This window comes from Trachypithecus francoisi, unplaced genomic scaffold (assembly GCF_009764315.1).
Source record: "Trachypithecus francoisi isolate TF-2019V2 unplaced genomic scaffold, Tfra_2.0 Lachesis_group13, whole genome shotgun sequence".
Taxonomy (NCBI): Eukaryota; Metazoa; Chordata; class Mammalia; order Primates; family Cercopithecidae; genus Trachypithecus; species Trachypithecus francoisi.
In genome coordinates, this window is record NW_022681458.1 from 116,602,044 (window position 1) to 116,617,480 (window position 15,437).

A 15,437-nucleotide genomic window follows, 5' to 3' on the forward strand; every position below is an offset into this window, starting at 1 on the left:
ATAACTTCTTCAGGAAATCAGCCAAGTGTCACAGCTTTTCACATAGGCGTGTGATGTTTCTGTATGTGTGTATGAAGAGCTGTCATGGCCTAGAATCACGGGCCTTTAGATCCCTTGTACAGATAGAAAAGTAAAGGTGGAGGCCCAGGAGTGCTGCAGGCCACCGAGGTAGTCCCTGTCTGTCCTTCTCAGTGTCCGGTCACTTCTCACTGCACTCCCCTCTTTACTGCTAAAGCCACATTCCCTGACTCTGAATGTGTAACCATGAGGGAGAAAATGTACTCCAGGCTCACAGTTTGTGGAGAAAAACCCAGCAGCTGAAAATAATGTTCACAAAGTTTGTACCTAGAAGAAGTCGCCATTTCTATCATGTCTTTGAATTTCCCTGTTTCTCATACATTCTATAAACAAGACAGTAGAAGGAGATTCGGGAACAGCAACTTTAGAACAAGGGGGAAAAAATCACACCTAGAGCACTCCAGTTTCTCTTTTTTTCTCAGTTTAGGGCTGAGGCACTTTAGCTTCCTGTCTAAGGAACTACTCAAATCTGATTAGGGCCACTGTGGGCTGGTAATTATCCGTAATTTTAGGAAGACAGATGCAGCACCAACTCTATTCTCTGTGTGTTCTTGATGCTAATGAGAGGTGCATTCCCTTGTAAAATCCCTGGGACTTTATAGGAGGATGTGAGCCTTAGAACAGAAATTGGTTTTCTAGATGATCATGTAGACATGATGCTGAGCACTAGACAAAGATGTTGATTGAAGCGATTTAAAAAAATTTTGTCTGAGTTCAGATTTTACACCAATATTTAGAAAATCAGCAAAAGAGCTTGGAGGAATGTTCTCAGGCATGCAGTTCAGCCCCCTGCCCACATTGTCATAAAATCCGAGTGTGAGTACAGGGAGGCGCATTCCTTTCTGTTCTCATCACGGTCCTTTCCTGGCTCTGCACCTGCCTGTCATGCACGTCCGTGTGAAGAGACCACCAAACCGGCTTTGTGTCAGCAATAAAGCTTTTTAATCACCTGGGTGCAGTTGGGCTGAGTCCAAAAAAAGAGAGTCAGTGAAGGGAGATAAGGGTGGGGCCGTTTTATAGGATTTGGGTAGGTAAAGGAAAATTACAGTCAAAGGGGGGTTGTTCTCTGGTGGGCAGGAGTGGGGGTCACAAGGTGCTCAGTGTGGGAGCTTTTTGAGCCAGGATGAGCCAGGAAAAGGAATTTCACAAGGTAATATAATCGCTTAAGGCAAGGACCGGTCATTTTCACATCTTTTGTGGTAGAATGTCATCAGTTAAGGTGGGACAGGGCATTTGCACTTCTTTTGTGATTCTTCAGTTACTTCAGGCCATCTGGGCATATATGTACAAGTCACAGGGGATGCTGTGGCTTGGATTGGGCTCAGAAGCATGACATTGCCCTCTTCCCGACATTCCCTACCTTTTCCCTCCTGTGCAGTTCTCTCACAAAGTGAATGGCCTCAGCCACAGCTTCTCTGCAGCTGCATCAGAGTGTGGCGACAGGAGTGGTGGCTGCTGCAGGGCGTGCTGTCCCCACGGAGCCCAGTCTTGCTTGCCGCTGCAGCCTGGTGATCATTTTGCACGAAAAGTATGTAATTCTACAGAATGAGAGCCAACATGCTGGGGATGGGGCGTCTTTATCACGGTGCTCTGCATAATTTAATCTTGGGTAGAAAGTATGGAAAAGTATGTGATACCTGTGGTTTGATGTCAGAAGGACGTTGTGAACTTGATGTGGACTGAGGATGTTAAGGTGCAACAGGTACCCCGGCTTCATTAAATGAGACTTCCCCATCTCCCTGCCAGGCACACACAGGTGTATGGCCACATCTTATGTGTTATCCTTATCTAGAGTGCGCGTTGTCATCATGCTTAAAGTTACATGATGATATTCTTCCTCGTAGAGTAGGTCCCAAACCGCATTCAACACAGAAATGTACTCTTGCTATTATACATAGAAAGTGCTTTCATATACCAAGTGGGAGAGCAGTCCTAAAATCTGGGCTGGAATCGCAGAAGGAAGGCAGTGGAAAACAACAGATTCCCTAGTCCAAAGCAGATTTTTGATGAACCTAGAAACAGGCCCAAGAGAAGTGAATTTGCCTAAGGCCCTGAGAGTGTCTCACGGTAGGATTTGAACCTAGCAGTTTCTTGACCTATTTCTTTAAATGATTAGTCATGCTTCCTCTGATTCCTCTATAAACATATTCCTCATTCATTCTTTGTTTCAGTGAATTATTGCGGTGCTACCACGTAACAGTATTTAAGTCAAAACGTGGCAGTGTTTATCCCTTTCCAAGGTTTTTAGTTGCACACTTTTTCAAAGTTGTGCTAACAGTTTCTTGTTGGTTGCAAGGTGTCCTTTCAGAAGCCAATTGTGTGGTGTATTTATGTTGATTGTTGGAGGTAGTTTGGTGAGAACCTACTTCGAGTGGCTGGCATGGGCCTGGGGGACAATGACAGCTGCCTGCTTCATGGGCAGAGATGAAATAATTGCTTCCTGGGAAGTACCATCCTCCTGGCCACACTCTCCAGCCCATTTCGTTTGTGTTGGTTTCCTTGGCATCTGCACGTTTCTGGCTTCATGTGAGTCTCATTTATTTGAGCATATGACTGCAGGCTGTGGGGAAGAATGGCCATTTTAGCACAGAGATGCACACAAAGGAACAACTGGCTGAATGTGAGTGAAGACATTCTTGGGGGGTTTCATTTCTTTTATTCTGTAACAGGCAGTCTGGGAAGCATTCTGGATATGTGGCCTGCACTGTCACAGTTCCTGCAGGATCGCAGATGTTTGGAGATTGTAGTGATAACTGTTATCATTGAGAATGTCATTCTCACAGGCGCTAATAAGTCAGGATTTATTCAGTGTTAATTTCTGAAAGACAACTGCATTTCTAGCCGAATCCATGTTAGACGTTTCTCCTGGCAGTGTTGCTGGGGCTATTCCTGTGGCTTAGTCTTAGGGAAGCACACGCCTTTGAATACTGCTGAAGCTGTGAGTACCCAAAGCGCACCGGAGTACTTTTGCCATACGGGGTGTTAGTCACTGATACACGTCTCAGTCAGACCTGATGGATTCTTGACCCCTTTCTTTTTAAATTTTTTAATTTTTAATTTTTATTTTTGTTTTTTAAGAGCACAACCCCTCAGGTGGCCACCATGAATCTCTGGTGTTTTCAGTTGGCTGCAGCCTCTTTGCCATCTCTGGGTCAAACATATTCGAAGCCTGATGATGCTTCCCTCGGTTCTTCTGCTGTGTGACCTCCGCGCCCGCAGGGTTCAAGACTGTCAGAGCTGGGAGCACCCTTCACAACTACCAGGATTTCTGGAACCTCCTTTATCTAGCCCTGGGGATGGAAGAGATGTCATCAGAGATGAAGGCTTATTAGGTTTACATGCCATTGATAACGAATGTGGTTTTCTTTTATATAAGGGGAGCTTCTTATAATGTGCTTTAGTAGGTAAAGAAGCTTTTGAGGTTTGCTTTCTCTGGAAAGATAATTTGTGATCCTGCTGTTGCTTTCAACAACAATGTAATTTGCATACCAGTGCATGTTGTATTACTGATCACTGGCTGACAAATGGTTCTTAACTCGTCATTCACTCCGCCACTGTTTCTTGAATGGCATATGTGTGCCAGCTGTAGTAGGAACTTGCTAGGCTCTAGGACTAACCCTTATGAAACGGGGGTCCTGGGGGAAACAAATGCATATAACTATAAACGTTTGAGGGGATATCAGAGGGGGTGACTGTAGGTGCAAAACTTTGTTCATTCATTGCCCCATCTAGGAGGTTTTGTGTCTTAGCAGCGTGTTCCATAGCAACATATCCGTGTATCAAAATATTCATCATATTACTTTGAAATTCTCTGCTTAGATATGTGTTTTTCCGACAAAGTTTAGAACTGGTTAAGGACAGGCTATGGGGTGTGTATTATATATATCTACACACACACATATATTTATATATATACACATTACCATTGTAAATATAAAATATATATTAATATATATGCACACATATATATTCCTCTCTATATATATGTACAGACACACCACACACATATATATACACAACACATATATATGAAATACACACACACGCACACACACTGTCTACTGCCAAGCACAGAAAGTCAAAACTAGGCAAGAGTTCTTTTAGTGTTCATGAAAAAATAGATGTGCTTAGTTGAGAGTGGTCTTAAGTTGTCAGGGGAAAGACAGGATGGATTCACAAAGGGAGATAGTGTTTTGTTTTTCTTTGTTTAACTCTTGAATTCGAAATAATCCAGACTTATTGAAAAGTTGCAAAAATAGTACAGAGAATTCCAATATACTCTTCCCTCAGATTCCCCAAACATTTCACCGCATTTGTACTTTCTTTTTCTCTCTCTGTGGATATAATTTTTTTTTTTCTGAAATGTTTGAGAGTGGAAGCTAGAATGCAGGGCAGAGTGAAAGGCGGATGGAGAGAGGTGCGTTGGGAGGCTTTTTTTTTTTTTTTTTTTACCTTCTGAGATGGAGTTTCGCTCTTGTTACCCAGGCTGCAGTGCAATGGCACGATCTCGGCTCACTGTAACCTCTGGCTTCTGAGTTCAAGTGATTCTCCTGCTTCAGTCTCCCGGATAGCTGGGATTACAGGCGCCCACCACCATGCTCGGCTAATTTTTTGTATTTTTAGTAGAGGGGTTTCACCATGTTGGTCAGGCTGGTCTTGAGCTCCTGACCTCTGATGATCCACCTGCCTTGGCCTACCAAAGTGCTGGGATTACAGGCGTGAGCCACTGTGCCTGGCGATGGGGAGGCTTTTGCAGTAACCCAAATCGCTATGATGAGGGCTGGACCTGGTTGGAAATGATAAGAAAGGTGAGAAGTGGTTAGGTCTGGCATATATTTTGAAAGGAGAGTTTAAATGGGTTGGATGACAAGAGAGAGAAAAAGAAGTTTTAAGGATGATGTCAAGGATTTTGGCCTGAGTAACTGGAAGACGAGAGATGCTGTTATTGGGTTCGGGAAGACTATGGGAGGAGTGGGTTATAGCAGGGGGAATCAAAAGTGTGTTTTTGGCATGCTAAATTTGAGGTCCAAAAAGGGATGTCAAGAAGTGTTGGCTTGGCGCAGTGGCTCACGCCTGTATTTCCAGCACTTTGGGAGGCTGAGGCAGGCAGATCACCTGAGGTCAAGAGTTCTAGACCAGCCTGATAATTATTAAAATCTATCATTGATGTTTACTAATTAATCATATTATTGCTTCTAATACCGTAGGGAGTGTACACCTACCTGTGATGTTGTTCCTAATATCCAGGGACAGAGAGCATGATCTTAGTTTTAATACCGTAGTAGGTGTGCACTCACCCTGTGACACTGATCCTAATATCCGGGTGGTAGAGTATGACATGACTCCCAACATGGCAATGAATGGACAGCCACCTGGTGATATTACTCCTAATATTCACAGAACAAGTGTATGATATTACTCCCAATATCGCAGGGTGGATACAACTCTTCTGTGATATGGTTCCTAGTATCTGGAGGGGGAGAGGATGATAACAATTCCAGTATCGCAGGCTGTGTTCACCCACCCTGTGATATTGTTATTAATATCCTGGAAGGGAGAGGATGATATGACTCCCCGTAGAGCAGGAGGCGTACATCCAGCCTGGGATATTGTTCCTAATATCCATGGAGAGGAGAGGCTGATATTACTCCCAATATGGCAGGGGGTGAACATCCACCCTGTGATATTCTTCTTCATATTCCAAGTCTGAGAGGTTGATATGACTCCCAGTATCGCAGACACTGTACACCCCCGTGTGATACTCTTCCTGATATCCGGAAGGGGAGAAGATGGTATGAATCCCCATATCACAGGAGGTGAACACCCACTCTGTGATATCTTTCCTAGTATGCAGGGGGAGAGGGGATAATATTATTCCAATATTGCAGAAGATGTACACGCCCCCCCGTGATATTGTCCTTAATATTCCAAGGCACAGAAGACGATGTTACTCCCAATATCGCAGAAAGTGTACACCCCCCAGTGATGTTGTTCCCATGATCCAGGAGGGAAGAGGATGATATGACTTTCAACCCCTGCCCCCTGCAATGCTCTCACCCTGCAACACCGACACCCAGCTCAACCCGACATAAGACCAGAGGTGCTGGCTGGGGGTGTTCATTGCTTCTCTTTTGTCCCTTGCCAGACTCAGTAGAGGAAGCTGAGAAGGAGCAGCCACAGGAACAAGGTAGGTTTTGCCCGTGTCTCAGGCTTCGTCTGGTTATGAGCTGGGCCTTGGAGTAACGCCGGGGGAGGGGACAGAGTTGAGTACTTTGGGCATTGGAAGCGGCTGTCACCCCTCCGTGGTGTGGGCCGGGGGCTTGAGGAACATCGCCTGAGGTGGGCCTGAACCTCCCGTCTACTCTGGCACTGGAGGCCGTGGGGTCCCACACTTCTTCCAATGAACATGCTGACCCCCGCCTGGTCCCCGACCGAGGTGGGGCATCCTTTCCACTGCTGGGGCCCACATGGAGCTGTGGGTTCCTTTTTCATGACCCGGAGAAGCTGCAGTTCACCTTGTGCTCTGCCTCAGAGATAGGAGGCCACACTGTCCTCAGCGGGTAGCAGAATTCAGAGCCTTAGGTTGCAGGGGCCTCAACTGAGGTCCCTGAAGGGTCTGCTCCTTCCTGAGGGGAGCCAGTGGGGAAGGAAAGCTGTTGTAGGTTTGCCTCAGGGAGGGGGTGGTTCCACCCTCTGCCAAAGTCACTGGAGCAAAGGCACGTGGCTCTCCAGCTGCCCGGAGGCCAGGGTAGTGGCTGGGAGGGGCTGTGTGCCTCTGCCGACTAGGGGAGATTTCTTAGCTAATCTAGTGTAGTCAAGTCAGACATTTGCCTCTAAATCATATTTATTTTTTTTTTAATTCCAAGGCTTTACAGATAAATAAGGAGGCAGTTTGTATTGAAAATACTTTTTACATGTGAGCTTGAAACAGAGAGTCTGTTTCAATCTAGGTGTTTTCCTTCCCAATAATGCCTCCTTTCATCCCAGGTTTTCCAACAGGAAATGCGCTTGTTTGCTCACCTCTGGGAGGGGGCTTTGGCTAGGAATCCACCAAAGCCAGCAGGCGCCAGTGGGCTGCTGGAGCAGGCTGGCCTTTGTGAACCCTTTAGGAACTGTGGGCTTCAGGTTTTCAGACCATCCAAGGTGAAGGTGGCCTCAGAGGTCTGGAAGCTTTCCCATCCTTCCTGCAGGGATGGTCCGTTTCCCTGCACAGAGCTTGGTACCTGGGTACAACACCCCTGTCCTGTGCCATCGGTGGCTTTACCAATTTTGCATAGCAGCTTTTGAGCTGATCCATAGCTCTGATTGGCTGTTGAGGATTTCATGGATTCCGGTACCCCACCGGGGGCCCAATATGTGACAGAAGTTACATTTGTAGTTGTGGTGCTGCATACACATGGGTCCACTTAGAAGGCTTTGATTCTTTCGAAAGGGAAAGGCATCTCTGAGGGATCACTGAGCTGACATAGTCTCCTCAAACCATGCTGTCAGGTGGGCGACAAAGCAGGCAGGAGGGTGATTTCATAGGAGAGTCGGGCCACGGGCCTGCGTGTTCTCTCTGTCCAGATAGTGCCAGAGTTCCTACGTGCTCTAGGCCCGGGTTTGCATTGCACATAATTCTCAAGGACTCATGGCAAGCTGCGCCAGGGACACAGAGGGCCGGGATGTGGGGACCCTGCCCCCAGTGGACCAAGGACTCACTGCTGGAGTCTAATCTGTCTAGGTGTTTTTGTGACTTGCAGAAATACCTCCACCTTGCCTGGGCCTGGAGCCACAGGAGACCCTTCCGAAGGTGAGGAATGTTCTGGAACAATGCAAGACCTGCCCAGGTTGCCACCAGGATTCAGAGTCCTGGGGTCTCTGTGCGGCATCCAGCAACGTGAGCTTGCAGGACCCCGAGGAGCCCTCCTTCTGATTGGAAGCTGAAGACGACTGGGAGGATCCAGAGGCCCTGAGCTCACGGCTGCTGTTCCTGAACACCCCCGGATACAAGGCCAGCTTCCGTGGCCTGTACAACGTGGCGCTGCCATGGCTGAGCGGCATGTTCTGCAGCTTTAGCGACAAGGAGGAGCTGACTGGGCGCCTGGCACAGGCTCGAGGGGCGGCCAGGAAAGCTGGCCTCCTCCTGGCCCTGGCCAGGCTCTGCTTCCTCCTGGGGCAGCTGTGCAGCAGGAGGCTCAAGCTGTCCCAGGCCCGGGTGTACTTTGAGGAAACACTGGGGACCCTGGAGGGCAGCTTCGGGGACCTGTTCCAGGTGGTGGCTGTGTACACCCACCTGACCAGCATTTACCAGAAGCAGAACCGGGAGAACTTTACACAGGTGGTTCCCAAAGCTATGGCCCTGCTCCTGGGGACGCCCGGCCATATCTACAGCACCGAGGCGAACGGGGAGCTCCTGCAGCTGGCGCTGCAGTGGGCGGTGGGTGGCCAGAGCCTGCAGGCCGAGGCCCGGGCCTGCTTCCTGCTGGCCAGGCACCACGTGCACCTCAAGCAGCCCGAGGAGGCCCCGTCCTTCCCAGAGCGGCGGTTGCTTTTGCACAGGGACTCGGGAGCCCCAGACACTGCTTGGCTCTGAGACTGCTCCCTGCTCCTGGCAGACATCTACAGCTGCAAGTGCCTGCCCCACCTGGTGCTGAGCTGTGTCAAGGTGGCCTCATTGAGGATGCAGGACTCGCTGGCTGGCTCGCTGAGGAGCGTGAACCTGGTGCTCCAGAACGCCCTCCAGCCCCACAGCCTCCCCACCCAGACTTCCCACTACCTCAACGAGCGCTGGCCTCCCTATCCCCGGGCACAGGCGAGGCTCTGCGTGACCTTCTCCACACCAGCCTGGCCCAGCTGTACAGCCACCAAGGCTACTATGGGCCGGCCATCACCTTCATGACGCAGGTGGTGGAAGCCAGTGCTGTTGCCGGAGTCTGTGCCATCGTGGACCCCCTGGTGGCCCTGGCCTGGCTGCACGTGCTTCATGGGCAGAGCCTGGTGGCCTTGAACATCCTGCAGTCTGTCCAGGATGCAGTGGTGGCTAGCGAAGACCAGGAAGGTGTGATTGCCAACATGGTGGCCATGACTCTGAAGAGGATGGGCCGGACGAGGCAGGCAGCCGAGGGCTACTACCGCGCCCTATGGGTGGTTTGGGACCTGGGCCAGCGGAGGAACCAGGCAGTGGTGCTGGTCAACTTCGGGACCCTGTGCCTGCACGCGGGTGCCAGCAGGCTGGCCCAGCACTACCTCCTGGAGGCCGTGCGTCTGTTCTCGAGGCTTCCCTGTTTGGAGTGTGGCTGAGGCTTCACCCACGTATTCCTGCAGCTGGGTCACCTCTGCACCCGCCAGGGCCCGGCCCAGCAGTGCAAGGGCTACTATGAGTGGGCCCTTCTGGTCGCCGTGGAGATGGACCGCGTGGAGAGTGAGTGCCCCAGTTCCTCTTGTGCGCCTTCTGGGGCCACTCGGGTCAGGGCACACCTGGGGTTTGTGATTCGGAAACAAGTGGTGGTTTTTCCACCATCGAAAATGCTGAGTCATGGCCAGCAGCAGATGTTGGCAAGCGCCCTGGAGACAGGCGGTTCCCATGCAGGGCCAGGCCCTCTGTGCCCTACTGGGGCAGCCAGCTCTTTCCGGTTTGCTCAGGCACCATCCTGCCTTGAGCACGGAAAGTCCTGCGTGCTGGGAATCCCTGGCCATAACCCTGGGATCAAGGCAGGCGCTGCTGAGCTGGGACTTGGGGCCCCTCCATGAGCCAGGCCCTGAACGCCAGTTCTTGTGCCTGTGTTATCTGCTTGGTGTCTCGGCAGCCCTGCGCACTGGTCATCCCACTTCACAGAGGACACAGTGGTGGGTGATTGCCCAAAGCCACAGAGCAGTTCATGCAAAAGCAGCTCGTGCAGAGTGTGCCAGGCCCCACCCACAAATGGAGCTTGTGGGGTCCTTGGGAGGCAGGTGCTGAGCGTGGGAACGTGAGCTTCAGGCCAGAGAAGCCACAAAAGGGTGAGTGGCATGATGGTGGGGCAGCACTTGGCCCCAGGTTAGGGAAGCCTCTTTAGTCTGGGACCAGAGGGTTGAGAGGATTTAGTCAAGTACTAGGTGTGGATGAGGGAGTGGTGGTGGGGGAGGGGCTGGCGGTGTAGCCTGTGTGAAGGCCCAGGGGTGAGTGAGCAGGGGTGAGTGAGCAGGAGTGTGAGCGGGGATGAGTAGGACGTGAGTCGTGATGAGTGAGCGGGAGTGTGAGCGGGGGTGAGTGGAGTGTGAGCGGGGGTGAGTGAGCAGGGCTCATACAGGGAGGTGCAGAGTTGGGAGTGGGTGGGTTGGGTGCTGGATGGTGAGAAGCTCTTCTGGAGAGCTAAGCAGGGCCTGGGGCCTCAGGCTGTGGCTTGGCCTTTTCCCCAAGAGCACTGGGGAGCCATGGAGTGCTATCGAACAGTCACTGCACACGCAGCAGTGAACGGACAGTAGGTGGGCAGGGCTGTCCGAAATCTAGGCCGCAGAGGATAGATGAGGAAGTTGAGTCCAGGGAAATGGCTGAGACAAGGGATACTGTTGAGTCCCCTCTGCCTTGCAGCGTTTTGTCATGGCACAGTGAGACCACTCAGAGGTGCCTCCTGTGGCCTGGACCAGAGCCCCAGGGACTGTGACCAAACCTGCTCATTTCCCAGCACAGGCCTGGCACCCACTCCTGGCCCTAGGAGGGATTAGATTTTGGAAAGGACCGTGTGAAGGGGCCCCGGTCCCACACATCTGCCCAAGGAGGGGTGGGGGGTTCATACCCAGGCTTCTTCCCCAGGGGTATTCTCTGATTGGAAGGAGACCCTCCAGGAACCCAGCAACCCAGCCCCCACTGCAGCCTCCGGTGGCTCCTGGCACAATAGCCTGTGGTACCTCCTCCTACGAGGCCCTCCCTGGGGTGCTGGGGGATTCAGACTTGGAAACGCAGGCCAGGGAATAGAGATCATGCTTCCCTGTCTCCCCACCCTGCGCTGAACGGTCGAGGAGATCGAGGGTGGGTTGATACCCCACGTGCTTACTTGGGGTCATTTTTGAGTCACTTTCGGTAGTTTGTGTCCTTCTAGGAGTTTGGCTGTTGTGTCTAGATGGTCTGATTTGTTGGTGTACAATTGTTCGTAGTGTTTTCATGGAATCCTTTTATTTCTGTCAGGTCGGCAATAATGTTTCCTCTTTCATTTCTGATTTCAGAAACTTGGGTTTGTCATTGTTTATTTATTTATTTTTATTACAGATGGGGTCTCATCATGTTCCCCCAGGCTGGTCTTGAATGCTGGCCTCAGCGACCCTTCCTCCTCGGCCTCACAAAGCGCTGGGATGACAGGCGTGAGCCATGGTGCTCAGTCTCTGATTTGAGTCATTTGTGTCCCATCTTTCTTTTCTTGGTCAGTCTGGTGAAAGACTTGTCAATTTTGTTATTTTCAAAAACCCACTTTTGGTTCTGTTGACTATCTCTTTTGTTTTTCCATTCTCTGTATTTTTACTTCCCATTTCCACTCTCACGTTTATTATTTTCTTCCTTTTATTCACTTTGGGTTTAGTTCATTTTCTAGTTTCTCAAGGTGGAAGGTTAGGTTTTTGATTTGAGATTTTTCTTCTTTCTTTGAATGTAGACATTTACAGTGATAAATTTCCCTTTCAGCACTGCCTTAGCTGCATCTTGGAGTTTTTGATACACTGTGGGTTTTTTTTTTTTTTTTTTTTTTAGGTTTTGCTCCATTGCCCAGGCTGGGGTGCAGTGGTGCAATCTTGGCTCACTGCAACTTCTACCCAGGTTCAAGCCATTCTCATGCCTCAGCCTCCTGAGTAGCTGGGATTACAGATGTGCACCACCACACCTGGCTAATTTTTGTATTTTTTTTATAGAGACAAGGTTTCGCCATTTTTCTCAGGCTGATCTCAAACTCCTGGACTCAAGCGATCCTCCCGCCTCGGCCTCCCACAGTGCTGGGATGACAGGCGGGAGCCACCGCGCTGGTCCGGGCTGTGCATTTGTTTGCGTTCTTCTCAAATTAGTTTTCAGTTTCCCTGATGGTCTCTTCTTTGACTCACTGGTTGTTTAGGAGTGTGTAATTTCCACATATTTTTGAATTTCCCACGTTTTCTTCACTGTTGACTTCCAGTTTCGTGCCAGTACAGCTGAAGAACACCTCTGCTTTGGTCTCAGTCCTTCTCCATTCACTGAGGCTCGTTTTGTGGCCTGGCACATGGTCTGTCATGGGGAATGTCCCATGGGTGCTCGAGGGGACTGTGTATTCAGCTGTTGTTGGGTGGCGTGTGTGACAGATGTCCATTTGGCCTACCTGGTTTCCGGTGTGAATCTTCGGAATGTTTCTGACACTAGAAAATCAGAAGCTTTCCACTGTTCCCAGCACCCTGACTTTGGGAGAGGCCAGTGAGCCTGTGGGTTTGGAGCCTGGTTGCATGAAAGAAGCATGTGTGGGAACACCAGGGGCTGGTTTTGAACCCCATTCCCCCAACATGATGCCATGTGTGGCAGATGTGACGCTTGGCTTTGCTCTCCCGGGGTTCCATCTGCGACAGGGGCTACTTGTGCCCCTGGCCTACATCAGCTCAGGCTGAAGGCGGCCCTGGTCCTGACCAGAGGGACTTTGTGAAGCAGAAATAGATGGCCTGGTGCTGGGGCCGAGCCTGGCCAGGAGCTCGGCCTTGGGGGTTGTAGAGAAGGCCAGCCCCTACCATGAGCATGTGCACCAAGCTGTGCCCGTGTCACGGTGTGCTCGGCGTCTGCCCTTGCACAGGTACATGGCCTGTCTGAGCTCAGGCTGCCCGCCTATAGGGCCCAGGTTCACAGAGGTGTGAAAGGAACGAGCACAGCGCAGGGGCCTCCGAGCCCAGCCAGCCAGATGTCATACTGGGAGGCTGACATCTTCCATTTTGTCTTCTGCCCAGGCCAGCTGCGGGCCGTCCAGCGGCTGTGCTACTTCTACAGCGTCGTCATGCCCAGCGAGGCCCAGTGTGTCATCTACCATGAGCTCCAGCTCTCCCTGGCCCTCAAGGTGGCCGACAAGGTGCTGGAGGGGGCAGCTCCTGGAGACCATCAGTCAGCTCTACCTGTCTCTGGGCACTGATGGTCAGGGCTGGCTTTGCAGTGGTGGGGCTGTGGAGGGTGGCAAGGGGGCTGGGGGGGCAGGGCAGGGAGCGGGGGCACAGGGAAGCTGGCCCAGGGCTGCTGCTGGCTTGCGAGTCCCAGCTTGAGCCTCGCTTGTTGGGTCAAAGATCATCTCAACCCCAGCAGAGGCAGTACGTACACCCTGGGATGTTCTTCCTACTATGGTGGCTTTTGTCATCTGACCTCTGCCTGCCCCAAATCTTCACTCCTGGCCTTCATCTGTCCCCTTAAATGTGACCACAGCAGCCACCTGTGGCTTCTCTCCCACAGAAGACAGAGCCAATTGTGTCACCTGCTTCCCTGGGGCAGGGTTTCAAGGTCTCACATCCCATATGTGGCCCACTCGGCTTCCCCCGAGCATTCTGACCTGGTGGGGTAACCATGGCCCTGGCCACCCCACACACAGCTCCCGGTGACATTGCTGCAGTCACAGCCCCTCGAGTGTCGGACTTACTGAGAGAGCAGGGAAGGAGCCAGATTCCATGGGGACCTGGGAGACTGGCTCCAGTCTTGGCCTCAGGTTCACAGAAGGAAAATGGGCCAGTGTGCTGGAGCCATGTTTCTCAAAGTGTAGTCCCTAGATGAGCACAGCAGCATCCATGTCACCTAGGAGATGGTGGTAAGTGGGAGTTCTAGGGCCTGCCCCAGGCCTGTGGAGCCGGAAGCTGTGGGGGCAGGGCCAGCAAGCTATACAGACAGGCCTCCGAGTGACTGTGATGCCTTCACACCTTGGGAACCATCGGCCTAGATAGCTTCTGAACACTAACGGCTCCTGGTGCATCTGGAGAAGACACAGGCCATGTCTGGGAGGCAGGGGAGATGGACTAGCACACTCCTCCTGCCATAGGGCAGCATGATGCTTGATTCCCTCAGAAGGATGTCCTTCATTTTTTCCATGCCATGTGTGTTCACCCTGGCCCTCCCAGCAGCCTGGGAAGGGCAGAACACTGCACACACAAGAGGGCCGTTCCCAGTCCCCACATTCCAGATTCATCTGTCACCAGACCCACGGGAGGAGGCAGACTGGTTCCAGGAGGATGAGAGCCCTTGTTCTGACACTGTGTCTGATTCCAGGGCCTACAGATCCACTCTGGACTACACCAAAAAAGCTTGGGGATTTTTATTCACCTCCAAAAGAAAGAGGCGCATGCCTGGCTGCAAACAGGGAAGATCTACTGCATCCTGCAGCAGAGCAAGCTGGTGGACCTGTACATCCAGATGAGTGGCAAGGGATGCAGGAGGGCCCCTGTGCTGTTCACTCTGTCCATCCACCCATCCGTTCATCCTTCCATCCATCCATCCGTTCATCCTTCCATCATCTATTTACCTGTTCATCCTTCCATCCATCCATCCGTTATCCATTCATCCATCTATCCATTCTTCCATCATCTTCCCATACACCTGTGGGTCCTTCCATCCATCCATCATCCATCTATCCTTTTATCATCCATGCATCCTTCCATCATCCATCCAACTGTTCATCCTTCTATCCATCCAACCATCCATTTATCCATGCATCCGTCATCCATGCATCCATCATCCATCCCTCTGTCCATTCATCCATCCTTTTATCATCCATCCATTCACCTGTTCATCCTTCCATCCATCCATCCATCCTTCATATATCCTTTTATCATTCATCCATTCATCCTTCCACCATCCATCTCTTTACCTGTTCATCCTTCCATCCATCCATCCTGCATCCATCTATCCATTTATCCATCCGTCTGTCCATTCATCCATCCATCATTCATACGTCCTTTTATCATCCATTCATTCACCCGTCTGTCCATCCATTCACCTGTTCTTCCATCCATCCTTCCATCATCCATCCGTTCACCTGTTCATCCTTCCATCCATCCTTTCACCCATCTGTCCATCATTCATCCACCCACCAATCTCCCTATTAATCCATCCCTCCATTCATCTATCTGTCCATTTCTTTATCCATACATCCGCCTATACACCATCTGTGCATCCATATGTACATACATCATCTACCCTCCACCCATCCATACATTATCTACCCACCCACCCATACATACACACATCATTCCAACCACCCATCAACACATCCGTCCACGCATTCATCTGTCCGTCCGTCCATCCATCCAAGCATCCATCCATCCGTCTATACATCTGCTCATCCATTCATCCATCTACTCATTCCTAAGCCACTGCTGAGCACCTGTTGTGTGCCTTTTCCCTCCCTCCAACTGGTTCCCTCACATCC

The 15,437-nt window shown here is 51.0% G+C and overlaps 1 long non-coding RNA gene and 1 pseudogene across 2 annotated transcripts in view; both read left to right on the forward strand.

Moving 5' to 3' along the window:
* Window positions 1-15,437, forward strand: part of LOC117095269 — a 247,749-nt gene that overhangs the window by 125,755 nt on the left and 106,557 nt on the right. The window lies entirely within an intron of this gene.
* Window positions 1-15,437, forward strand: part of LOC117094233 — a 30,955-nt pseudogene that overhangs the window by 14,791 nt on the left and 727 nt on the right.